Source organism: Acromyrmex echinatior, chromosome 12 (genome assembly GCF_024713525.1).
Source record: "Acromyrmex echinatior isolate Ae372 chromosome 12, ASM2471352v2, whole genome shotgun sequence".
Classification (NCBI taxonomy): Eukaryota; Metazoa; Arthropoda; class Insecta; order Hymenoptera; family Formicidae; genus Acromyrmex; species Acromyrmex echinatior.
Window position 1 is genome coordinate 10,766,191 of NC_141863.1, and position 24,346 is coordinate 10,790,536.

General features: G+C 31.4%; 2 pseudogenes across 1 annotated transcript; one reads left to right on the plus strand and one right to left on the minus strand.

Annotated features, from left to right (window-relative positions):
• Window positions 1–282: 282 nt before the first annotated feature.
• LOC147907878 (uncharacterized) lies at window positions 283–12,740 on the minus strand (annotated as a pseudogene).
• Window positions 12,741–12,767: 27 nt separating this feature from the next.
• Window positions 12,768–16,636, plus strand: LOC147907879 (cytochrome c oxidase subunit 1 pseudogene; annotated as a pseudogene). The gene is made up of 2 exons (XR_015547023.1): window positions 12,768–13,315; window positions 13,461–16,636. The product of XR_015547023.1 is annotated as a cytochrome c oxidase subunit 1 pseudogene (transcript).
• Window positions 16,637–24,346: the final 7,710 nt, after the last annotated feature.

The window sequence follows — 24,346 nt, forward strand, 5'->3', positions numbered from 1 at the left end:
TTTTAATATACATTTTTTATTCTCATTTTTATTTTTATTCATGTAATGCATGGTATACAATATGATCTAAAACATATGCTATTATTTTGTATTCGATATTAGAATTTCTCATAAATCTTGCGCAAAATATTTACCGCTTCAAATTTATTTATAACACAATTTTGACGTAAATAAGTTACGAAATATTTAAATTTATTGCTTACACTATTTGTATAATAACATATTATAAATCGAAATATACGTAATCGACGCATTGTTCGAGTTCAAACATAAAAAGTATAGTTGATGATTTCATATAAACATTTATTACGTAAAGATAATTTCACATTGTCTACATGACGTATTTTGACAAGTTCAATTACAAAGTCCTGAATCATTAATGATGATGGATCAGTGACTGTACTAATCGCTCGACGTCTGCCCGTTTTTCGAATGCCATTTACGCAGCATGAGGCAGAATGATGCAATTGCCTTGGACGTTCAAGGCAATTGCAATTTTAACTTTTAATTTTGAACGTAGACAATCCCACGACAATTCCGATGTCCAGATACATTGTTAATGTCAACGCAAATGTTCTTCTCAAAATGTTACATGCGCTGCAATGAAAAACAAACGAATATACAGCAAGTAGAAAAAAATTTTCACAGATATAAGTGAAATACTTATTTGCATGAATTATTGAACGTTTGAATCCATATTGCTCGACATCGGTGTTGAAATTATCTGAGCGATTGCTGCAGTAACGTTGCTCCTTCTTTTTAAAATTTGTCACCCCACCACAATACTTCAAAAGAGTCCTCGTCGATATTTATTTGGCCATCCCTGATCCATTTTTACATAGAATAACGGAAATACAATTCTCAATTAATGTGTAAAATATAATACCATCACGGATATTTTTTTCTGTGGTGACTGCAGTGAAAATTAAGTGACTGATGCATTAGAGTTCTCTTTTATTCGTGTTTTCTCTTTCACATTTTTTTTTAGATAATGTATTCAATTTGGAATTTTACTTATCTTTGGAAATATGCGAGTTAATTTTTCAATGTAACTGCCATCAAATTTACATTAAACTAATAGTGGCATATGCCATAAGAATGCACTCTAACGATATCGAATCTTTTTTTACCTAAAGTACGGCGCCAATGACAATAAAGTATATTCCTATTCTCTTTTCAAAAAATAATTTTTTGGGCAATATATCCAATGTAAAATTTTACTTATCTTTATAAATATGCGAGTTAATTTTCAGTGTAATTGCTATTAAACGTAATATGTAATGACACATATTACGAATGCACTTTGATGATATCGACTTTCTAAGATATCGACGCCTACGACAATAGAATCTGTCTGTTCCCATTATTATTTTTAAAAATGAATTTTTTGGATAGTGTACTCAATGTGGAATTTTTACTTATCTTAAAAAATATGCGAATTAATATTTTTAGGCAGTGTAACTGCCATTAAGCCTAATATGCAATGATACATATCATCCAGAGACACGATAATGTCTCAGCGCTAAGAAAACGCGTAGCGTTTTAGAGCGAAACTGTTCGGACAAGCTCGATTATTGACGAAGATCGGTGAAAGAAGATAAAGTCGCGTTGTGAGTGCGACCGCGCATTTTTGTCATGGCGTATTAACCGGCATGGGGTACTATACCATAGATGCACTGCATATACAGCAGTATATGTTTACTATAGGCAAGGATGAACTAATTTGCAAGCCTAATCACGTTAGTGAAGTATCGATAGCTGTTGCTGATTCACGTTATCTTGACACAATTTGTAATCAAGCTGCTGATAATACAGGTAAGAAAGGAAAAGATCTCCAATTGTTCTCGCTCATACTTCAATCTCCACGGCGTCTATCGTAATGGCCGTCCTTTTTTTTTCTTTGTTGCCTGACGGGTATCTCAGGCAATGTAGGTTGCTCCCAGTGTCCGATGAATTAGCTCGGACAGGCTTACCTGACAGTCCACCCTGAGTAGTCACACGACCACGCTCTGCCGTGTCGTGCTTCGTCATGCCTGATGAACGGCTCAGACGATACCTCACACACATCTTATAAATACGGGATCTGATGATCGGCTCTGGTGAAGTTCCGTAAATCACTCTGAACTTGATGATCGGATCAGGTTTCACTAGGGACGAGGATGGGAATTTACACCCCTCCTTTTCTCGTTTTATCGGTTTGCCTTTTTTGATCTATTGTGTATGTTTGCATAAGTGGAATGACGAGCCAAGATTGGACACAACACGTGTTGTATTACATATTTACATATCTTCTTTTATTGATATGTACTGACAACTGCACTAAGTTCTAAGATGATAAAATATATTCTTTTTCTTATTACTAATCCGCTTTCGGTTTGCCTTCACATTCCAGCCAGCCGATTTCTCTATCCTTGTCATTAATCGAACGGAGACAATATCGGATATTTTTATGCAGAACGGTGAATTTTCCGAGATCTCGATTATTATATCTCAATAATGGCTGTGTCGATCAAATTCTATGTATGGTTAATTGATAGCTTGTAACCGAATTGTATAATGAAAGTGCATTTATTTTTTTCTATTTGTCCTACGAGATATTGCAACAAGTTTCAAATTTTGTTCAAATTTAAAGAATCGTTATTGTCATTATTACTATTACTATTAACATCGTTGTCGTCTGCCCATGGATTACGTCTCGAACTTCAGTGGACAGATGACAATCTCAACCTTTTTACTTTTTAATAACTTTTTAACAAACAACGACTGCTAAAACTGACTATCCGATAGTCACTCAGAATTGTTTTTGATTATATGATTATATGAAGGTCATTTTATTTTTTTTAAAGAATTTGTAATGCGTAATAAGTAACTGCTATAATCTTCTGAAGATTATTCGGTGTGATGACCCTCATAAGGGTATGTGAAGGTCGAGGTCATCGGAAGTGAATTGCTCATTTCAATTTTAATAACTTCTCAATAATCACCAGCGACTACCAACTATTATATAGTCACTAAGGGTCACCAATAGTCACTAAGGGTCATGATCTTGACAATATACGTCAAGGTCAACATCGGAGTTGAATTCCCTATTTTATTTTTAATAACTTTGGAACGCGTGATGGGAACGACTGCTACAACCTTCTAAAAGTTATTCGGTGTGATACTTTCATAATGTATGAGAGAAACAAGGTCATCCGAGATGAATGTCCATTTTAATTTTAATAACTTCTCACTAATCAACGAGTGACTACCAAAATCCTTCGATGGTTATTCAGGGTCATAACTTTAACAATATATGTCAAGATCAACATTGTCGGAGTTGAATTCCCTATTTTATTTTTAATAATTTTTTTAACTTGTGATGAATGACTGCTAAATCTTCCGAAAGTCAAGAAATGTAGCAGGAAAACAAGTATCATATACCGCAGATCTACGTTAAGTATTGATTAAAAAGAAATAAAATTAAGTATAAGTTATCAAAAAGAGTAATTCTAACTATGATTTATGTCTGTACTCATAGTTATGATTCCTTTAAATTTAATTTCATATGCACAAATTACTTTAGTGGCCAATACTTGTTATATTTAAAAAAAAACTGATAAACAGACCATCTAAAGTTCAAATTTGTACAGTTAAGATTTTTTCCATGATTCTTATTTTATGAAACATTTGAATAACTAATTGAAAAGGAACATTTTATACAAATATATTTGTATAAAAAAATGCAAGGACGAGAAATAAAGTAACATTATCGTTAAAGTAAATTTTATTGTTACATTCGTTTATAAAAGCGACTTGATAATGATGTTGCAGTTTTTATGATCGCAAACAATTACTGACTACACTAATTTTATGTTAAACTTGGAAAAGTCACTTTGAAAAATAATTTTTTACTATTATGCGTTTACTCACTGAAAAATTATGTAATGAATAACGCATAATGTTACTTGTTACAAGTAATGAATAAAAAGTAACGCGTTACAAATAATGAGTTCTATTTTTCAGTAACGAGTGACCGTTCCAACTCGTTGTAACGATTGAATGACTTTCTAACCTTGATGTTATAGTTAAAAGCCTTCATAAAAAATGTACTAAAGTAATTGATTTATATATTCTTTATATAGAAAGACATTAAAAACTACAAAAGCCACGATATTAGTATATAAATTCATTTTTTTAAAAGAAGAAGGAGATACAAATATATGTTCTGCGAGAAAAAATTTTATTAAATTAAAAAATGAATTTATAAAGAAGTATTAAACATTACAAAATATATGATATCAGTATAAAATTTACCCATTTAAAAAAGAATAAAAAAAGGCGCTAATAGTGCATATTCTTCGGTTCTTCGGAAAAAAATGTGTACTAAATTGATTAATTCATGTACTGTTTATAAGAAAACATTAAATACTACAAAATGCATGAGATATCAATACAATTTTACCTTTTTAAAATAAGATAAAAAAGCGCTGTGGATACGTGCTTTGCAAAGAAAATTTTATTAAATTAAAATATATGATGAAATCTAAGTGATATGTATTTTTGTATTTATTAAAGCTCCCCCCCCCCCCATAAATGAAAATTCTACCTAATTTGTACGATATTAGGCATATAAAAGATATGATATCACTAATGGACGCTAAATTATAATCTTCAAAAATTGTTATCTCACTCAATCCAAATTATTGTATATGAACCTTAATTAAGAATTACACAACTTAAATGATAGTATGTCTAATTTAAAAATCTATTTTTGTATATGTGACCATCAAGTTAAAATCCCATAAATAAAAATTATATTTAATTTGAGTGATAAGTAACTGATATATAAAAAATCTGACATCAATAATTGGCGCTAAATTATAATCTTTAAAAATTATTACCTTGCTCAATCCAAATCATATATGAACAAAACGTTGTACAAAATTAAAAAATAAAATCCAAATTGCGTTATTTTTTCACTCCAAGAGTTATCAGAGAGAATTAAGGACATAACAGAACAATATTTAAAAAATTTAAATAAAAAAGTTTTATTATTATAAAATTTTTACTTCGCATGATCAGTAGCTGCTTTACACCCAGCTAAAAAGCACATAGGTTAGGAATCCTCGTACCCTCATTACGACAGTATTAAATCTTCAAGGCATTCAGTTTCCAATAATGCTAAACCAAATTAAAAGATTTGAAAATTTTAATACATTTCAATCAACGTGTACGGCATTGAGAAGCAAAAGAAATGACGATTCTTCCACTATGATTCATCAATACGAAGAGGGACAACTACATCAATCTGCTGTACGTGTAGGATCAACGCAATGATAACGTAGGACATTGCATGAATCAAAGATTTGTCCCGCCTTATAAGATCGTAAATTATCGGAAACAAGAATAGAATATTTCTATGGTACGTCTATATATACGAGGGCAAATCAATAAGTATCCGTGTTAGTAATGAAGGCACAAGCTTTACACAAAATTTTTTTTTACTTTTCAACGTAATCTCCTTTTAGGAAGATACATTTTTTCCAAACGCTTCTGTCATTTTTTAACTTCTCAGAAAAATACGAACTCTGCAAAATAGGCCTCTGTTTCAGCGATGACCTCCTCATTCGACGTGAATTTCTTTTCACCGAGCCATTTTTTCAAGTTTGGAAACAAGAAGAAGTCACAGGTGGCTAAATCTGGAGAATACGGTGGATGCGGCAGCAATTCGTAGCATAATTCGACCATGCTTTGAAATTGATAACCGCATCTGCTTGTTGTCCATCGTGAGCAATAGTGGCACCCATCGGGCCGACAGCTTTTTCATTCCCAAGTTATCATGCAAAATATTGAATGCCGTTCCGTACGACACGCCTACGGTCTCTGCTACTTCATGCACTTTCGTTCGGCGATCAGCGAGAATCATATCGTGGACTTTTTCAACGATTTCCTCAGTAACCACGTCTGCCAGACGTCCTGGGCTCTCCTCATTAAAAACAGACCACGTTTGAATTCGTTGAACCAATATCTGACGGTTGTCATAGATGGTAAAGAGTTCTCATAGACGGCATCCAATTTCGTTTTTATTTTTTCGCACGTTTTTCCATCCAAAAATATGAATCACGGATCGATATTGTTCTTTTTCGATTGTATCGGAAAACATCAAACACGCTCACTACGAATTGCTGTCAAATCAAGACTATTGCATGAATCACTCTGAAATTTTGTATGGCGTCGTTTGAAAGATGGTAGTACACGATGGTAATGCCAACTTGCATCAGCAACGTCGCCTGTCTTGAAACACGGGTACTTATTTATTTGCCCTCGTTTTAATTAAAAATTACGAAAATGTCTTTGTAATAAAAAAAAATGTTCTTTATGAAAATAATAAATTATACGTTTTTTTTTCAGATGCTTGTATTATTTCCATACAAACACAAAATTGGAGATCCACGCAGTAGAGTACGGAAAACAAAACAATTGCGCCATCAGATTGCCAAGTGAGGACAATAAGTGGCTGAGTCAACAACCACATCAAGAAGGAACGTTCTATTTATTGTATATACCGAACTGGAATGCACTCTGGAGAATACGGAAAGGAAACGTCCAGCTACATGTACCAGTATCATTGGGTATTTAGTTTAGCATGTTATGTCCGCTGTTTGCACAATAATTCGTTGTATACATATAAGTTTTGTCGTGATAATTGATTGCGTTCGCTGAAGAATTTATAAATTTAGCATATAAAATAAAGATTATCTTGTTTGCTAACATTTCCATGACAAATTTTGCGCGAGACGATTTGATAAAATTTAACAGTTTAGCTGCATTGCCACGAAAAATCATTCGCACCGAATGACACGTGGGTACACGGTCATTATCACTTGACATTGGGACGATCCCAATGAAATTGTGGATCGTCTGCGATTGCTCGAGATCTTGCGCCAGACGGATCACAATGATAATGAGATTCTATCGATTATCGAAGAACTTCGCGAAGCCGGTCTGATTATCAATTAATCTCGTTCTACATACTTCGTTCAGTCGACATCGCAATGCCGATCAACAAGTTGGACCGTCGCTTGGAAGAGGAAACGAATCGCACTATCAATGGCGTGGATTGCTTAGAAATTATGTACGCGATAACGTTCTTTGGATAGCCGCAATTGACTTTGACGCAAAGTCGCGCAAGATTCAACGATTAGCGTTATCGGTGAATGATGCTGATGCAGTAAACAAACGATACGTGCAACAGAGTGTTCAAGATTTGAAAAATCGTGTGAACGAAATCGAGAGGAAAATTGTAGCTTTACAAATAATGTGCAGGTTATGCTAAAGAACTTGAAAAGACGATTTGAAAAATGCATCGTGTCGAATAATTATTCGCAATGTTTGAGAAATGTCTGCTGGTTGATGAATTGCACGCTCCGGCGAGAAGAAATTTTCCGTGAAGACACGTCATAGTACACGGATATGATGACCTGTGGCAGGCAGATGTGATCGAAATGCATTTTTATATACGATTCAACAGAGGTTACCACTATATTCTCATTGTTATCGACGTAATATACTGAGTAAGCATGCATGGGCCGTATCGCTTAAAGCCAAGAGTGAAAACAAGGCGATCGTAAAGATAATTCGAGACGATGTCCAATAAATTTGCATATTGATCGAGAAAAGAAATTTTACAACTCGAATGTACAGAAATTCTTGAAGAAATGCAACATCAACCATTATTCTACGTATTCCGTAATGAAGGCGTCGGTTGTCGAACAGTTCAATACATTAAAGAACATGTGGAAATTTACGCACAATGGAAATTACAAATAAATCGAGACCTGCCATGTCTCGTATCAAATTACAACGCAAGCATCGAACTATTGGTATGCGTCCCGTTGACGTTATCCCTGCGATTTTCGACAGGCTTTTAACCACGGTTTACAATATCGCATAAAGATTACCGCGCAATATAAAGTGCGTGATTCGGTACGCGTGAGTAAATTCAAGACTTTATCTTTGATAAAGGTGCCGAATTGGAGCACAGAGGTGTTTAAAATTATCAAAGTGCAACAAACTAATCCAGTAACATATCTTCTGGAAGATTCTCGCGGAGAGCCTATCGCTGGAGGATTCTACGAATATGAATTGCACAGCGTCGCTAACCGACATACATCTTGTTGAAAAGATGTTGCGCAAGAAGAGGAATGAGATTCACGTGAAATGATTGGGATTTGACAATTCGTGGATACATAAAGACAATATGTTGTAAAATTTATATTTATTATAAAAAATATAAATACGTATTATATATTAGGTGTTGGAATTAATTCGTAGCGTTTTACAAGTGATGGGAAGTACTTTCATTAATGTATTTTTTAATGCTCATGTGAAATAAATAACATTCTTTCATTAAAAAACGCTACGAATTAATTCCAACACCTAATATATATTATAAATATCATTTACATATTATACATACTATATTATACATATTATATTATACATGTTATATATAGTATACGTATTATACATGTTAAACATATTAAACATACTATACAATACAAATGTGTTTTATTTACATTGGTAATATCCCCAGTGTATCGGTGAAACTTGACATGATATATCGCTTATCGTCATGCGGACTTAGAGCGATTTTTGTTTCTGATATCGTATACATCTCATGCAATTTGGATTTTATGCACGACTGCCTGCACGTCATTTCGATTGCGTCATTCGAGCACCGCGTATAATCCTCGAACGTTATAGACCTCGTTACAACGTGCTCTTAACGTCCTTTTCCTTCTTTGTATCCTTCTTTCCTTCTGCAAGGCATACATTTTTGCTCTAAGCCCTACGAATTCGGTCATGATGGCAACGTTGTTCTCATCTTTTATAAGATCAGAAAATTTTATTTGCGAGCAGAATATCGTACGCGTTGTTAACAGTGTAATCGCTCATGGAAAATCTACTTATATCATGTTTCATGATAAACATCATCATTCTACGTGATATATGAGGTTATCAGTATCGGTATATTTTGCACTTTTTGTGAAACAGCCATGTACTCTTGGTGAAATCATACAAACACGTCTTGAATACGTCGAATATGCACATACTTACGTATATCATTTCATCTCGAGCTTACGCAGTTCTATCGCGATCAGATTCTCCGAAAAGACGCTACAACTGTCCCAGATAACATTCAAGCATCCTAATAGTATAAAAGCATTCTATTCTAGAGAGTTTAGAAGTGTCTTTGTTGATGATAAAAATGTACACAAATAGATGGATATGATAATAAGATATTATACATCTTTGAAAATAAGACTTGTAGCTTATACAATATGTTGCTATTATCGAAAATCTACATTTCGCTTTTAGTCTCATATATTAGCTCACTACTATTGAATAATTGTAGTTCATTTTCCATTTTCTGCAATAGGTTCCTAATGTTGAAAACTCAAATTCACTTTTAGCCTCCAACAATAGCCAATTACTATTAGGTCACAAGGGGTCTGTTTTTTTATTTCTGCACTGTCTGAACTAGTGCAGGGATAAGGCATACAAAAAACTTAAGCAATAAAACGTAAACTCGTTCATAAGTTAATAAAAAGAAAGAGAGATTAAAGCTCAGAAAATTTTGACACTGCATGTAAAGTATTACACATTTAGTTACAAAACAATATTGTTATACAAGTCAATATAAGCATTATAAATTCACAAGAATAAAATAAACAGCGAAATGGTATTATAATTAATACATCTTGTATTTAATAATATAAATTTCTGTCACATTTAACTATAATATCGTTACAAGGAGGCGCACGTATCATTTGGACGTGAGTCACTCAGCGGATGCCTAGAGTTTTTCTTCTGTACAAACACTGTGATTAGCTCGTGTTCAAACGATAAATGTTCAAACAATACGCACTCAAAAAAGAAAAATTGTGTATGATGCTTAGAAAAATTAAATTCTATTTTAAAAGAAATTGTTAATTATGAGGTATTGCAGTTAAATTTTAAAAATTAAATCATTATGTATTAAATAATATCTTGTTTTTAAATGAAAATAACATGATGATGCGGTGATAATCAAACTACTAATGAAATTATATTTTGTGATTAAACAAAAAAATAATTTAAATTTACAGTATATAAAAATTATAATTAAGTATACATTTATTAAATAAAAAAAAAAGATTTAGTTAATCATTTCTTAAATAAGAAATTAACATATTAAAAAAAGTAATAGAATCGTTAAGCTGCTTCGTACATTTGTATTAAACGAGATTCTTTTTCGACCCATTCAACATTTTTTTCTTTGCTTGGGCCTTATAATTTTTGACATGTATACTCTTTGTGGCATTTTTAATAGCATATTTTATCTCTGTACAATATTCTTTAAAAGAGATCTCTCCTAATCTAGCAAGTCTACAAACAGCACCTAAAAAAATAGTGATTGATGTTATAACTGGAATTAAATTCCTGAATTACTACCTACTTACTATTACATAAAGTCGAATGTGTGTTTTTAATTTTTGTTTATACAAGTTAATGTTATATTGATTGCCATAAATTGCAAAAACAGGATTACTTTATCATTATTTTTGAACTATTGTTGTTGTTTATGATAATAGACTTTAGGAGTTTTCCAACAAAAGGCACAATGTAACTGAAAAAATGACACAGTAACTGAGTGTAACGTATTGAATCCTCTTGAGACTTCATAGGTACGTCTATAGAAATTGCATTTCGCGGGTTATCTCCGTGTCCATTTTTAGAATGTCAATATTGTAGTTCACTTCATTACAAATTACTTATCATCCTGATGGATTTGGACGGAGATAATCCTCGAAACGCATAGTTTCTATTTCAACATAATAAATCATACATATGTCCTTGCTGTCTGTCAATATTAAACAAAGATAACATTATCACTATATCTCTTGTTGAAAAGCTCCCTATATAATCGTTTTCATTATTTTTATTTATATTGTATATATTATATGATTATTTTATTATTATTTATATATTATATTTATTGTATTATACATATTGTATTTATAAATATTAAAATCAAACTGATGACTTATTGCAACATAAGGTATTAAAGAAACAAAATATTAGTTTTTAAATTGTAATAAAATATGGATATACTGATCGAACACCAAAGTTTTAATGAAAATTATTAGTAGTTTAACTCAAGTCTGTCTAATTTGAGCTCTGGGATCAAAACAAAAAACTATTGACGCAAAAAAATCGATGTGGGAAAGATTGCGAGTACTGTAAAGTGTTATAACATGAGCGACGCTTATCAACATTTTACAGTCTTTGAAATTTTACTGACTTTGATTTTTTTTGCGTCGATGGCTTTACGTTAGCTTCGGAGTTCAAATTGGACAGACCTGGTTTAATATGCTCATATTCGTTATCTTAATATGAAGACTTATGATAAACATATAATGGATAGTCAACATTAATATTAAGATAATATCAAAAGCAATACTATCATTATTGAAAAGAAAATTATAATAGGAACAATTACCAAAGAAAGTTTGGCTTATTGCACTTTCAAGAAAAGATAATTTATTTTCTCCTTTTTTTTCCTTCTTTTCATGATATATTTTTTGCCACAATTATCAGTTATGACTTTCAAAAAATCATTTAATGCTCCTCGCAGATCCAAACCACTTAATGTATTTAGCCTGCTAAGAACAGGAAGTTACAATGACTGTTATTATTATAAAAAAAAATTTAATTATTTTTCTTATACAATATACATACTAAAGTTTTTAATTTGTTGCCATTAAAATTAAATTCCAGATAGTCTTCTCTTGTAGATATCGGCAAATTTAAATCTCATATTATTGAATGAAACTCATTCATCAGACTTTAGGAAATAACTAATTTGTTAACTTGTTCTCGTATAAAATGTATTATATTTCTTTGCTTATATCTTTAAAAAATGGAAAATGTATATAACATTATATTTAAAAAATCGAATATTAAATATATTTATAAAATGATTAAAAATGACATTGGTACTTCTGAAAAATAATAAGCTTCATGATGAAATAGATAAAATAATACAATTTTGAAAATGAATGATTATAACCTCTACCTATATAATAGAAAAATAGCACTTACTACAATATAAATTTTTAAATATAAATTTAAATTTAAAAAATTAACTATTATATTTTTTATTTGTAAAATTAAAAGCAAGAAATATTTTGAATAATTATACATATTAATGGACACCACACTGATGATTATAATATGATGATATTAACATATATTGTCAAGATCATAATTCTGAGTAACTTTGCCTTAGCAACTAAGTGGCGGTCTCTTATAGTTTCTAAGATATTTAGACTCAAAGGTCTAATTTATGTGGTATATCTTTCCGTTAGAGAATAAACTCCAACATTAGAAGAATAAATATGTATTATACTTCATGTAGCTACTATTTTATTTCAGCAACTTTACTTTCGACTTTCCACGCGACCCTCACCCTCCAGAGGGGGGGGGGGCCTCTCTCCTGCAAAGGGGCGTACGACTTTCACCTTCGACTCTCACTTCCTCTTCCCTTCCCTGCAAAGTAGTGCAGGACTTCCATAATTGTACTGAGACATTTTTTCGTTATCTAACCAAACACTACCACAACTAACGCTATCTTCGTCTTCAGAAGACGGAGATAGTCTTAGCCGTGGTTGCTTTTGGTTGTACAACAAAAAAACGCCACTGTTTGACAACATACGTCAAAGTCACGGTCGTTGATACAGCATCTCCTACAGTGTACAACTATTAAACATATTTTAAAATAGGGAATTCTCATGTTATATAGTTGAACTTTTTTTGTTAATAACTTTTTAACGAAGAGGATGACCGCTACTTAAAACCTGTCGGAGGTCACTATTTCACAACATAGTGTCAAAGTCAAGGTCATTGACGCGGTGTGTATGTTCGTTAATGTATATAATTACTAAAATGATTAATCTGGATTTTATAAATATAATAGTGAATCGTACGAAACATTGATTATTAGTAATAATTGTTCAAAAATTAAAATTGTAGAAAAATTAAAAGTAAAAATCAATAAAGAATATTGAATTGTATAATTTGATGTAAAATATAAGAAATCGATAACATGTATAAAATATTGTAAATTTCATAAAAATAGCGGGGTCTCTATCCCAGCACAGGATATTTTTTTTTTATGGACCTGTGCGCATAGGTCATTTTTGACCCATTTTTTCGCTCTAGATTGAAAATTTGCCCTGGATGGTCCTATTTTTATGTCAGATTCGTATTCAGTGACTCAAAATATTAGGTGTTGGAATTAATTCGTAGCGTTTTTTAATGAAAGAATGTTATTTATTTCACATGAGCATTAAAAAATACATTAATGAAAGTACTTCCCATCACTTGTAAAACGCTACGAATTAATTCCAACACCTAATACATAAGAATATTAGTTTCCACCTCAGCATAGGGTACTTTTTTGTGGGCCTGTGTTATTATTGTTTAATTTGCAACTGTTATATTGTAATTAATTTTGGTAATTATTTACATTAGATGACCTCTTTCCAACCTCGATCTTGACATATATTGTCAAGGTCATGACCCTGAGTGACTTTCAACAAGTTTTAATCGTCATTATTCATTAAAAAGTGATTAATAGACAAAGTTAGTAATTATTTCTCTGCTTTACATGAAAAGTCAGATGACTGTAGGCAGGGAACAAGGTATGGACCGATTAAGGGAATACGAATTTTCATGCAAAGCGATTTCCACTCCATCTCTTCCTCTGTCAAGGATCGTCCGACTTTTACTTTTATAAATCTTATTTTTTCCTAATAATTATGTATATATTTTTCCCCTTCTAATTAAATTTAATATATTATTTAAATTTTTTATATATTTAAAATCTTTAAATTTGCAATTTAATATTTTTATTAAATTATAATATATAATCTATATACTTTAATTTTAATTTTATTAATATTTTAAATCTCATTACCGTCCATCATTATTTTTAATTATATTATGCGCCTCTCTCCTTCCTTTTTCCAACTTTTAATTTAAATTAATTACTTATTTTCTTTATTTTTTCTCTACTATTTTTACCCTTAATTAATTCAATAAATAATTCTATTATATTATTTTTAATATTAAATAATGTTAGAAAATTTTTAATTCTCTTAAATAAATTTACAATTTATCACCTTTATCAGACATAACATTTTATTTACTTATTTATATATATACATATCTAATTAATTAATCAATTTATATATATTTTATACTTCTAAATTAACCAAATCCTTCTTTCTCTTAAATATATCCCACCTCTTCATTATTATTTAATTTTACTTTTTTCATATTATTATAAATATATAATATTTTCTTATCAATATTATCATTTTTAATTTATTAATTTAATTAAATTTTACTATGAATAAATGATTATTCTCTACTAACCACAAAGATATTGGAATCCTTTATTTTTTACTAGCTATCTGATCAGGCATAATTGGATCCGCAATAAGTATATTAATTCGACTAGAATTAGGGTCTTGTGGAAACCTTATTAATAATGATCAAGTCTACAACTCTATTATTATTAATCATGTTTTTATCATAATTTTCTTTATAGTAATACCCTTCATAATTGGAGGATTTGGAAACTTTCTTGTACCACTTATATTAGGCTCCCTAGACATAGCTTATCCCCGTATAAATAATATAAGATTTTGACTTCTACCTCCTTCTCTTACTCTTCTTATCTTAAGAAACTTTCTTTACTTAGGAACCGGGGCAGGATGAACCCTTTATCCCCCCCCCCCCTTACATCCAATATATTTCACAGAGGACCATCAATTGATTTAACTATTTTTTCTCTTCATATTGCAGGAATGTCTTCTATCCTAGGAGCAATCAACTTCATCTCTACTATCTTAAATATACACCAAAAAATTCTATCCCTAGATAAAATCCCCCTTCTAGTCTGATCAATTCTTATCACTGCAATTCTATTACTCCTCTCTTCCCGTACTTGCAGGAGCTATTACTATATTTCTCACAGATCGTAATCTAAATACCTCATTCTTTGACCAATCAGGTGAGGTGACCCTATCTTATTCCAACACTTATTTTGATTCTTTGGTCACCCAGAAGTATATATTCTAATTCTCCCAGGATTTAGATTAATTTCTCACATTATTATAAATGAAAGAGGAAAAAAAGAAACCTTTGGATCATTAGGAATAATCTATGCCATAATTACTATCGGATTTTTAGGATTTATTATATGAGCCCACCATATATTCACTATTGGGCTTGATGTAGATACACGAGCCTATTTTATTTCTGTTACTATAATCATTGCTATCCTAACTGGAATTAAAATTTTCAGTTGAATTTCTACACTTCATGGAATAAAAATCAATTACAATCCTACTCTTTGATGATCCATGGGATTTATTTTTTTATTCTCTATAGGAGGATTCACTGGAATTATACTATCAAATTCCTGTATCGACATCATCCTACATGATACTTATTACGTAGTTGCCCACTTTCACTATTATCCATAGGAGCAGTATTTTCTATTATCGCCGGATTCATCCATTGATTTCCATTAATTTTTGGATTTAGATTAAATAATTTCTACTTAAATATCCAATTTATTTCTATATTTATTGGAGTTAATCTAACTTTTTTTCCCCAACACTTTCAAGGTCTTAATGGAATACTCCGACGTTACTCAGACTATCCGGACTCCTTTTTATCTTGAAATATTATCTCCTCTATTGGATCACTAATCTCCATCCTAAGTTTATCAATCCTTTTATTCACTATTTGAGAAGCTATATCTAAAAAACGTATTATTATTATTAATATATTTTTCCTTAATTCATCTTTAAAGTGACTAAATAAATTCCCACCTCTTAACCATAGATTCTCCAAAATCCCCTCAATTTAATTTAATTTATCATCCTAATTTAACAAATTATTTATATTCCTATATAATATAATTTATTCCCCCTCCATAATTTTTTTATACTAAATTATTTATTACCCCTTTCCTTCCCATATATATATATGTATATATATATATTATTAATGAATAAAATTAATTTTAACTAATTTAAAAATTAATTATTATTTTAATATGGCAGACTCAAGTGCCTTGGATTTAAACTCCAATCATAAAGATTTTATCTAATCTTTTATTAAATATTAATACTTGATCTCTTTCTCTTCAAAACTCTAATTCCCCTACTACGATATAATAATTATTTTCCACGATTTTACAATAATTATTCTAACCTTCATTACAACATTAATTTTATTTATTATATTTAAATCACTATCAAACAAATTTATCAACTTTCATCAATTTATCAATCTTTCTACGTGTGTGTGTGTGTGTGTGTGTGTGTGTGTGTGTGTGTGTGTGTGTGTGTGTGTGTAAAGCGAGTTCTATCTAAGGGTAAGCAGTATTTGAAATACATGTATTATATTTCCTTAACAGCATGAGATACTGAGCATAATTTTAGATTATCGCAAAAGTATAACTACGATAATCTTACTGCGATTGACGTAATACATTCTGAGAATGATTGAATGTCCTTCTCCCATAGAATTTTTTTCTTATGAATGTCTACAACTTCAGAGCAGTATATAGATATAATGAAAATGGGAAGATAATAGTAAATCACTTATATATGCATATATATATATATATATATATATATATATATATATATATATATATATATATACGCAATCAGGCACACGCGTTCACGTCACAGTATATACAGTAGCGCAACTCTTCTGATTTTATGTTGGCCAAAATGGAATGCGTATGCATGAAATAAGTTAGTTATCCCGTCTCATTTCCTCCTTTTTTTATTGCTCCTCTCTCTCTCTCTCTCTCTCTCTCTCTCTGTCTGTCTCTCCAAAATGAGCGTTTCAATGTCCCATTTAAACATTTGTTTTTCAAACATACATAATTCAGAGTAAAAATTTAGATAGAAGTATTATGTGTATTGTTCATTTGAAATGTTGTATGAAAAACCTCGAGAGATTGGTCTAATTTTTGTGAAAAAGTGATAAAGTGAAGAAGTGAACAAAAATAACATAAAAAATCGAGCAAGAAAGATTTCTTTTTATTTATTGTATTTTAAACTTATTTTTTGGACATATAGGTATATAAATTTCTTTTATATCAGCTTTCTCGCAATATTTTCATAGATATATGATTACATAATATTTCTTTATACAAATATATTTTTAAGTCAATTTAATATTTTTTTATATTTTTTCTTTATTTTTCAATATATTTATAATTTATTTTTATTAATTTTCATAAAGTTAAATTAAATTATTTCATTGCAATATTAGGTTTATTCGTCTCGCATGTTCTAATATGCTTCAATATGTTCCTACAATAACATTTACTCACTTTAACGAATTCATTGCGATTACGATGCGAATAAATCTAGTGAGTTTTGCGAGGAATTTTGACAGAGTGAAAAAAGAATGAAAAGAGAAGGAAGTTTAGGTGGTAATCGTGGCAACGCTAGATAACTTACTTATTTCACGCAAACGCACTCCATTTTGGCCAAAACTAACATCAAAGGTGCCGACAGAGAGTTGCGCGTATATACTGTGCTCACGTATCGCATAGGATGAGATAAGTTATTAATTTTTTATTACAATTTTTGATTTTTATTACAATTTTTATTACATAAGCACGCATCGAGGCATAGATATATGAATCGTTGCTTACGAATACTTCTCAGTATACAGATTGTACAACGTTGCGGATTTTCAGTGACAGAGTGACTTTTAGATATAACCTACACTAATCTGACAAGGATTATGTCTAGGAATCACTCTATTGCCGTGAATCCATAATGTTGCACATTCTGTATATTATACTGGGGTTCGTCGGGAGACTCGATGACTTACGTATTGTGACGTAACATTTTTGTCCGACATTGTCGCGGATAAGTCAAATAGATCCTGAGTCCTCTCGGCTCATGAGAGCGAATTTGCGTGTGGGCGTTGACTTTCGCCACTCTAATTTATTTCTTTTTTTTGTTATTATCTTTTGCGAGAATCTTTAATTAACAATAACTAGCGCGAATCGGTGACTGTGTGTGAATTATAACTGTCGAACTGTCTCATCCGGTTGCTAATAGAGAAGAGGACCGCCAAATAAGACCATTCTCGAAGAAGCTCTGGAATACTCCCAGTGGCGAGGGTAGACAGATAGTATCTTTCATTTATTGTTTCTATCTGTGTCTGTTATTTGCATTCTTTTAGTGCCGACTCCATTTTACAGGAAGAATATAAGGATGTCGAAACTCTAGGGTGCAAGCCTCGTACGTGGAGAAGATGCATGAGATACGTGCTTCCAGGATAATGCAACTTCCTAATGGGACAGCTAGCTAAAATCGTCCAACTTGCGTTGTGACACGAGCGACTGGGACGTCATTCAAATCGAGGTCTCAAGATTTCCTATATTTAAGGAGCGAGAGGAAGATTGAAAGTTCAGCTATAAAAAAAGATTGTCGAAGGGACCGAGAAGGAGGAATTATCGGTGAGACAAGCGTCAAAGCATTGTAAAGCTGCCGATCCCCAACATCGCGAAATCGAGTGAATCGCACGTGCGGAATTCGAACCGAGAGGCTATGGCCCGTATAAGGAGCTACTGCTAATAATTAATCTTTTGGATGCCGTGTGCCGTTCATTCGAATCGCCTAGATTACCGTTGTATTTTCGTATAATACTCGCCGCCCTCTTTCCACAACTTTGTCGCCGTGTTTCATTTTGCGTGTAATTGTAAGTTAGAGCGCCATCTTGTATAGTTTACGCAGCAGTTTTGAGTCGTGACCTTTCCTATTTCTGCGTTGACAAGTTCCACTCGAGTTCGCGGATAATTCCGCATAAAATTGAAAAAAATCATTTGTACGACGTTTTGCAGAAAAATCTCGATTCACTATAGTATTTGTTCGATTGGCGAATTTGTAGTGACTGTCGTGATAATAGCATGTCCGCGTGCTTTCTGTTATTTTGTGTTATGCGATTCAATGGTTTCCGATTCTAGTGAGCTCATACTACAACCAAAATGATTAATTGTGATTATCATGCATGGCGTACTTGATGTGATCCTTTGTCGAACTGCTAAGATATACGTTTGTTATTTTTTTATTATTAAATGAAATAATTCTTATTTTATCTCTCTCTCTCTCTCTCTCTCTCTCTCTCTCGCCTTCTGATTTATTCCCGAACAACTCACCATCTCTGCCCATCGGAGCTGAGTGCCCGGCTACTATTCGTCGCAATTGAGAAGTGTCGAGAATAATTATTGAAATTAAGAAAAGAAAAAAAGAGTGCCACGCTCACTCGTGCCTGGCGCCCAACTCGAATGAAAGAAGTTCCGTGACAATTTAGTGCATGGCTATCGACTTTGAATATCGAGATAAGACCACTGGCTGTCGAATAACGTTAATAGTAAAACGCGACGAAGTTGTGCCGTCAGTTGAAACTATGGTCACAGTATATCTGTAATTACCTCGGTGAGTACTTTTCGACGATATATTACTTGCTGGAATCAGCGTTTAGCAATTGATAAATTTTTCTTGTTAAACAATTCGTCACACGATAAATTCGGTACACTAGTCACTCGTTATGAGGTTATTTTCGATAAAGCAAGAATTCACATCGCATGAGAAACTTGTGACAGAGAAAATGTTCTCTTTGCATTTGCTTCGACGATGTAACAAACAAATGGGAGAAGACCGGAAAAGGAATTGCGTATGCAGATGGTGTAAGTATACGTTGTTTCCATATCTGACATCAAATCTGAGATTATACGCACGCGATATTTTGTATTGAATCAAATTTGAGATTATACGCGAGCGAAAGAAAACGGAATGATACTGTGAGATATTATTGCGTTAATCTCCGTTTGTCAGAGTCATTTTTGAGATGATCACAGTACAATCAGGAAAATAGGATGATACGCAAAACGTCATGTATTGTTAGGATTAAATATGTATTTCAATACATTTTTATATTTTGTATTTCATATTGAAATACTTTTTTTTAGAAGTATTTTGTATTTTGCATTTAAATATAATATTTTATTTTAATATTTTGTATTTTAAATTTGTAAATATTAAATACATTTAAATTATATAACAATATTTTGATGAAAGTTAAAATTGTATCATTGTTGACTCAATCTAAAATGTATTCCATTTCATGCATAATATGCATAACATGCAACTTGTAATTTCGTTTGGTTCGTTTCGTTTTTTGGGAGGCTTAGAACACCAGTTCTGCCTTAACATTTGTGTATATTTTATAATTTCTTAATGTACAATAAATTACATATATATATATATATATATATATATATATATATATATATATATGCGTGTGTGTGTGTATGTGTGTGTGTGTGTGTGTATGTGTGCGCGCGTGTGTGTGCGCGCGTGTGTGTGTGTGTGCGCGCGTGTGTGTGCGCGCGCGCGCGCGCGTGTGTGTGTGTGTGTGTGTGTGTGTAATACATCATTTTATCCTTGTTTACATTTAATGAACAACAAGAATAAATGATGCATCTCATGCATGAAACGGAACATAACATTGAACAAACTACAGCGTTGTGTCTTAGCATTTTTTTATTAAGGCTCATTTCTACCAATATAGTTTAATTTTAATCCTGTTTTAACTAACTCTTCATTTTTTCTAATTCTGAGAATTAGAAAAAGATAAAGAGTGAGTTGAACTGAGAGTAAAGTTAATCTACATTGGTAGAAACGAGGCTCTTTTTCGCCAACCTCGGTTAAATTAATCAACGGTTACAAGGTTGCCAATATGAGAACTATAAACAGTTAATTATACGTGGTCTCTTTTCTCCCATCAATTGACGCCGCGCTTAGCTAATCGAGCGCCAATTGACAAAAGTGAAGAAGTATTCTCGATGAGAGCCTATCTGCCATCGCAACGAGTTACTTGAGTATCTTCAAGTATTTGAAATACTGCATTTAAAATACGTATTTAAATACATTTTTGTATTTTGAATTTTGTATTTAAATACAATTTTTTGAGTATTTTGCTCATCCCTAGTTCCACTTCACTTTCTCTTCTACCAAAGGGTGTCCGATTTTTCACGCAAGTTCCACTCACAGACTTCTATATATATATTATATATATATATATATATATATATACTAGACTGCTAATTTGTTTGAAAAAGTGCATTTTTTACTTCATTTTTATTTATTTGATTGGCATTAGTTATTTGTCTGTCATTAGTACGAATTGGTAATTAATCGTTAAGTTGGAAATTTTGATGTTACAAGGCTTCTATCAAAAAAACAGATCTTGATATCAAGATATATCTTTGAACAAATTCTATTCTTGGAAACTCTTTAACAATTTATTTATCTTCAGAAGTTCTTGTCGTAACAATGTAATTTCTATAGAAATAAATTCAATTTTTATTTTTGGAACTATTATAATTAAAGATATTTATCATTGTATAAAAAAAATTTTAATTTACTTATATGACACAATATATATTATACAGTTTCACAAATTTTAAATAGCGTGACATATTTACCAAACATGCATTATGGATACATTAATGAAAACTACTTTGTACTTATGCATTTACGTGTTTTCAAATCTGTTGGAACGACATTGATACTTTCTTTCGTTCAAAGCATATATTTTCAAGGAAACAATATATCTAAATTGTAAGCGTGTAAATCTATATAATTGTAAAATTTATGTATGCGTCCGCTAATTTTAATTTCAATTAGTACGCGATTTTGTCGTTAAACGTTCTTCAGTAACAATTTTAATTTCATAGAATTTATTTATCGGACATTGAAAATGATCTAGTGTAAGATCGAAACGTCTGTTATGTTATTAAAAAATAGCAACTAATAACCCGGTATTGCTCTTAGCCCATTGTCTATTACATATTTGAAGTTATTATTACTATTATTTTAGTCGAAGCAGTTGCGAAATCGCTTTCATTATCGAGTTTGTGAAACGGCTAGTGACCCAGAAACACAATGTTTTTGTAACAGCGTGAATCTGATAGCCCAAGGAGATAATTATACCTTAGCTATGATCCAAATCTCACCTCACCTCGCGAATAAACTCAAAGAACGACCTGAATTGGACGCCGACACCATTGATGTTAGTTTAGATCCCTCCAACGTGATAATATTGTGTGTCGAAGCGCAATAGTATATTTGCAAAGGAATGGTCGACTTTAGAAATACAGAAGCTTATTTCGCCTGCTTGTTCCTTTTGTCGCTTATTCACATGCTTTCCTCTCTTCAACGCAGTCGATCGCAGCTTAAGATGCACGGTTTTTTAATTTCTTTTTTACTAACATTTTCCATCTCCTCCTTCTTTTCTTCTTCTTCTTTTTAACGACGATAGTTCTTAGACGATAATTCTTAGACGATTTCTAAGTTCCGTTTAGATTGATCGACCACTAGTTAACTATTCTCAAACGGTTAACTATTCCCGACTACGGGGACGGCGACGACTTTGTGACACGTCGCGTCGAAAAAAAATTGTGCCTTTTATTAAAAGAAATCAAGAAAGTCCATGAAAAAGTTTTCGCGACATCAATTCGCTTGCAGATTTTGCTTTCTCGGAATCTCACCAAGGTCGTGAAGATGAAATGTCTTCAGAAAGCTATGCTTAGAAGCATAAAATTGATAATCATATACGTTTTCTTATCAAATTACAATAAAAGATATTTTAGAGAGGATATTATATACAAAGTGTTTGATAAATAACGAAAAAAAGCGTAGATATAGAGCCAACCAAATTCATCGAAAACCAAATTAGTCGAAAAGTGCTCTACCATTTTGTTATTTTCGCAATAATTAACAAGATATTAATTACTAAAATCGAATATTGGTTTTCAATAATTTTTTATAAGTACTGTTTTATAAGTACTCAATTTTACAGAAAAATATAATAGTAATAGGCAAAGATTATTTATTTCCTTCTCATAGAGCTTTAAAATTTTTTTCAGAATTTTTCATCAACCTTTTATTACTGCATTTTCTTAAAGTCTTTCTTATATATATAGAATAGACCATTTTAATCAATACACGCGAATCTCTCGAAAAAGAGAAATTTTTTCAAAAAATGTTCACACAAAAGTTTTATGGTTTCAAAGAGAAATAAAGGTGACCTTGGTTTATTTTGAAAAAAAGTCCTTAAGGTCAGGCCCATGTTACATAAAATTTTTTTTACAGAACCTTCCATTTTTTATTGTGAATTCTTATTATTATGGTTTATTTCAAGAACTTTCCAAAACGCTATAATAAAGTATATTTTAGAAATTCAAAACAAAGCTAATGAAAGTCTAACGCTGATATAAGAACAAAGAGTTCGGAGATGAAAATAATACTCAGGTGTTGACGGTTATCTTTACTTATTATATCGAATATTATTTCGGCTCACTTTGGAGTTATCTTCAGCGAAAAAGTAGAAATATAATATATCATTGAAAGTCACTCGCAGATTGACAGAAATATAATAATCAATATGCTATATAAATTATTACAATTTTACTGTTAGTTCAATAATTATAAAATCAGTAATAAATGTGTGACTCACCTCAACGGGAAACAAAGAAGTTCGCAAACATTGATTCACACATAAAATATAAATAGCAAGTCATTCCTCAGATTAATATCGTGTCAGTTCCTCTTGACGTGTCGTTTGAAATTGAAGTGTCGTTACAAAGTGATAAGGGGACTTTTGAACAAACAATGACAATAAATAATAATAAGAGAGTCAACTTATAACCAATTCAAATCTTAATCATGTCTAATGTTTTAACATGTCTAATAAAGAAGCATACGAGTACAAACAATCCGTGTCTATTTTTAAGTGAAGTCCATTCTTCTGCATGTATATATATATGAACCATTTCTGAATTTAAACGTTTATTGAGAAATCTTTCTTTATCAAGAATTTGGACATTCTTCCAATCAAATTCATGATTAAAACTAAGTCAATGGTCTGTGATCACTGATTGGTTTTTATTACTGATGTAGATATGATTGCGATGCTCAGATTCTCATGGATAATTTTTGATCTGTTTAATCAACATATGACACATCGCAATCTTTACAAGGGATTTTATGAACAACATTTTTATTGAAGAATTTTGGGAGTGTCCTTCTGTATTTTAATGAATTTATTAAGCTTATTCAAACTGAAGAAGTTTACGTTACTGTTCTTAATAATAGTAAAGAATTTCTCATACATCGATGGAACATACAATAGAACGAACCAT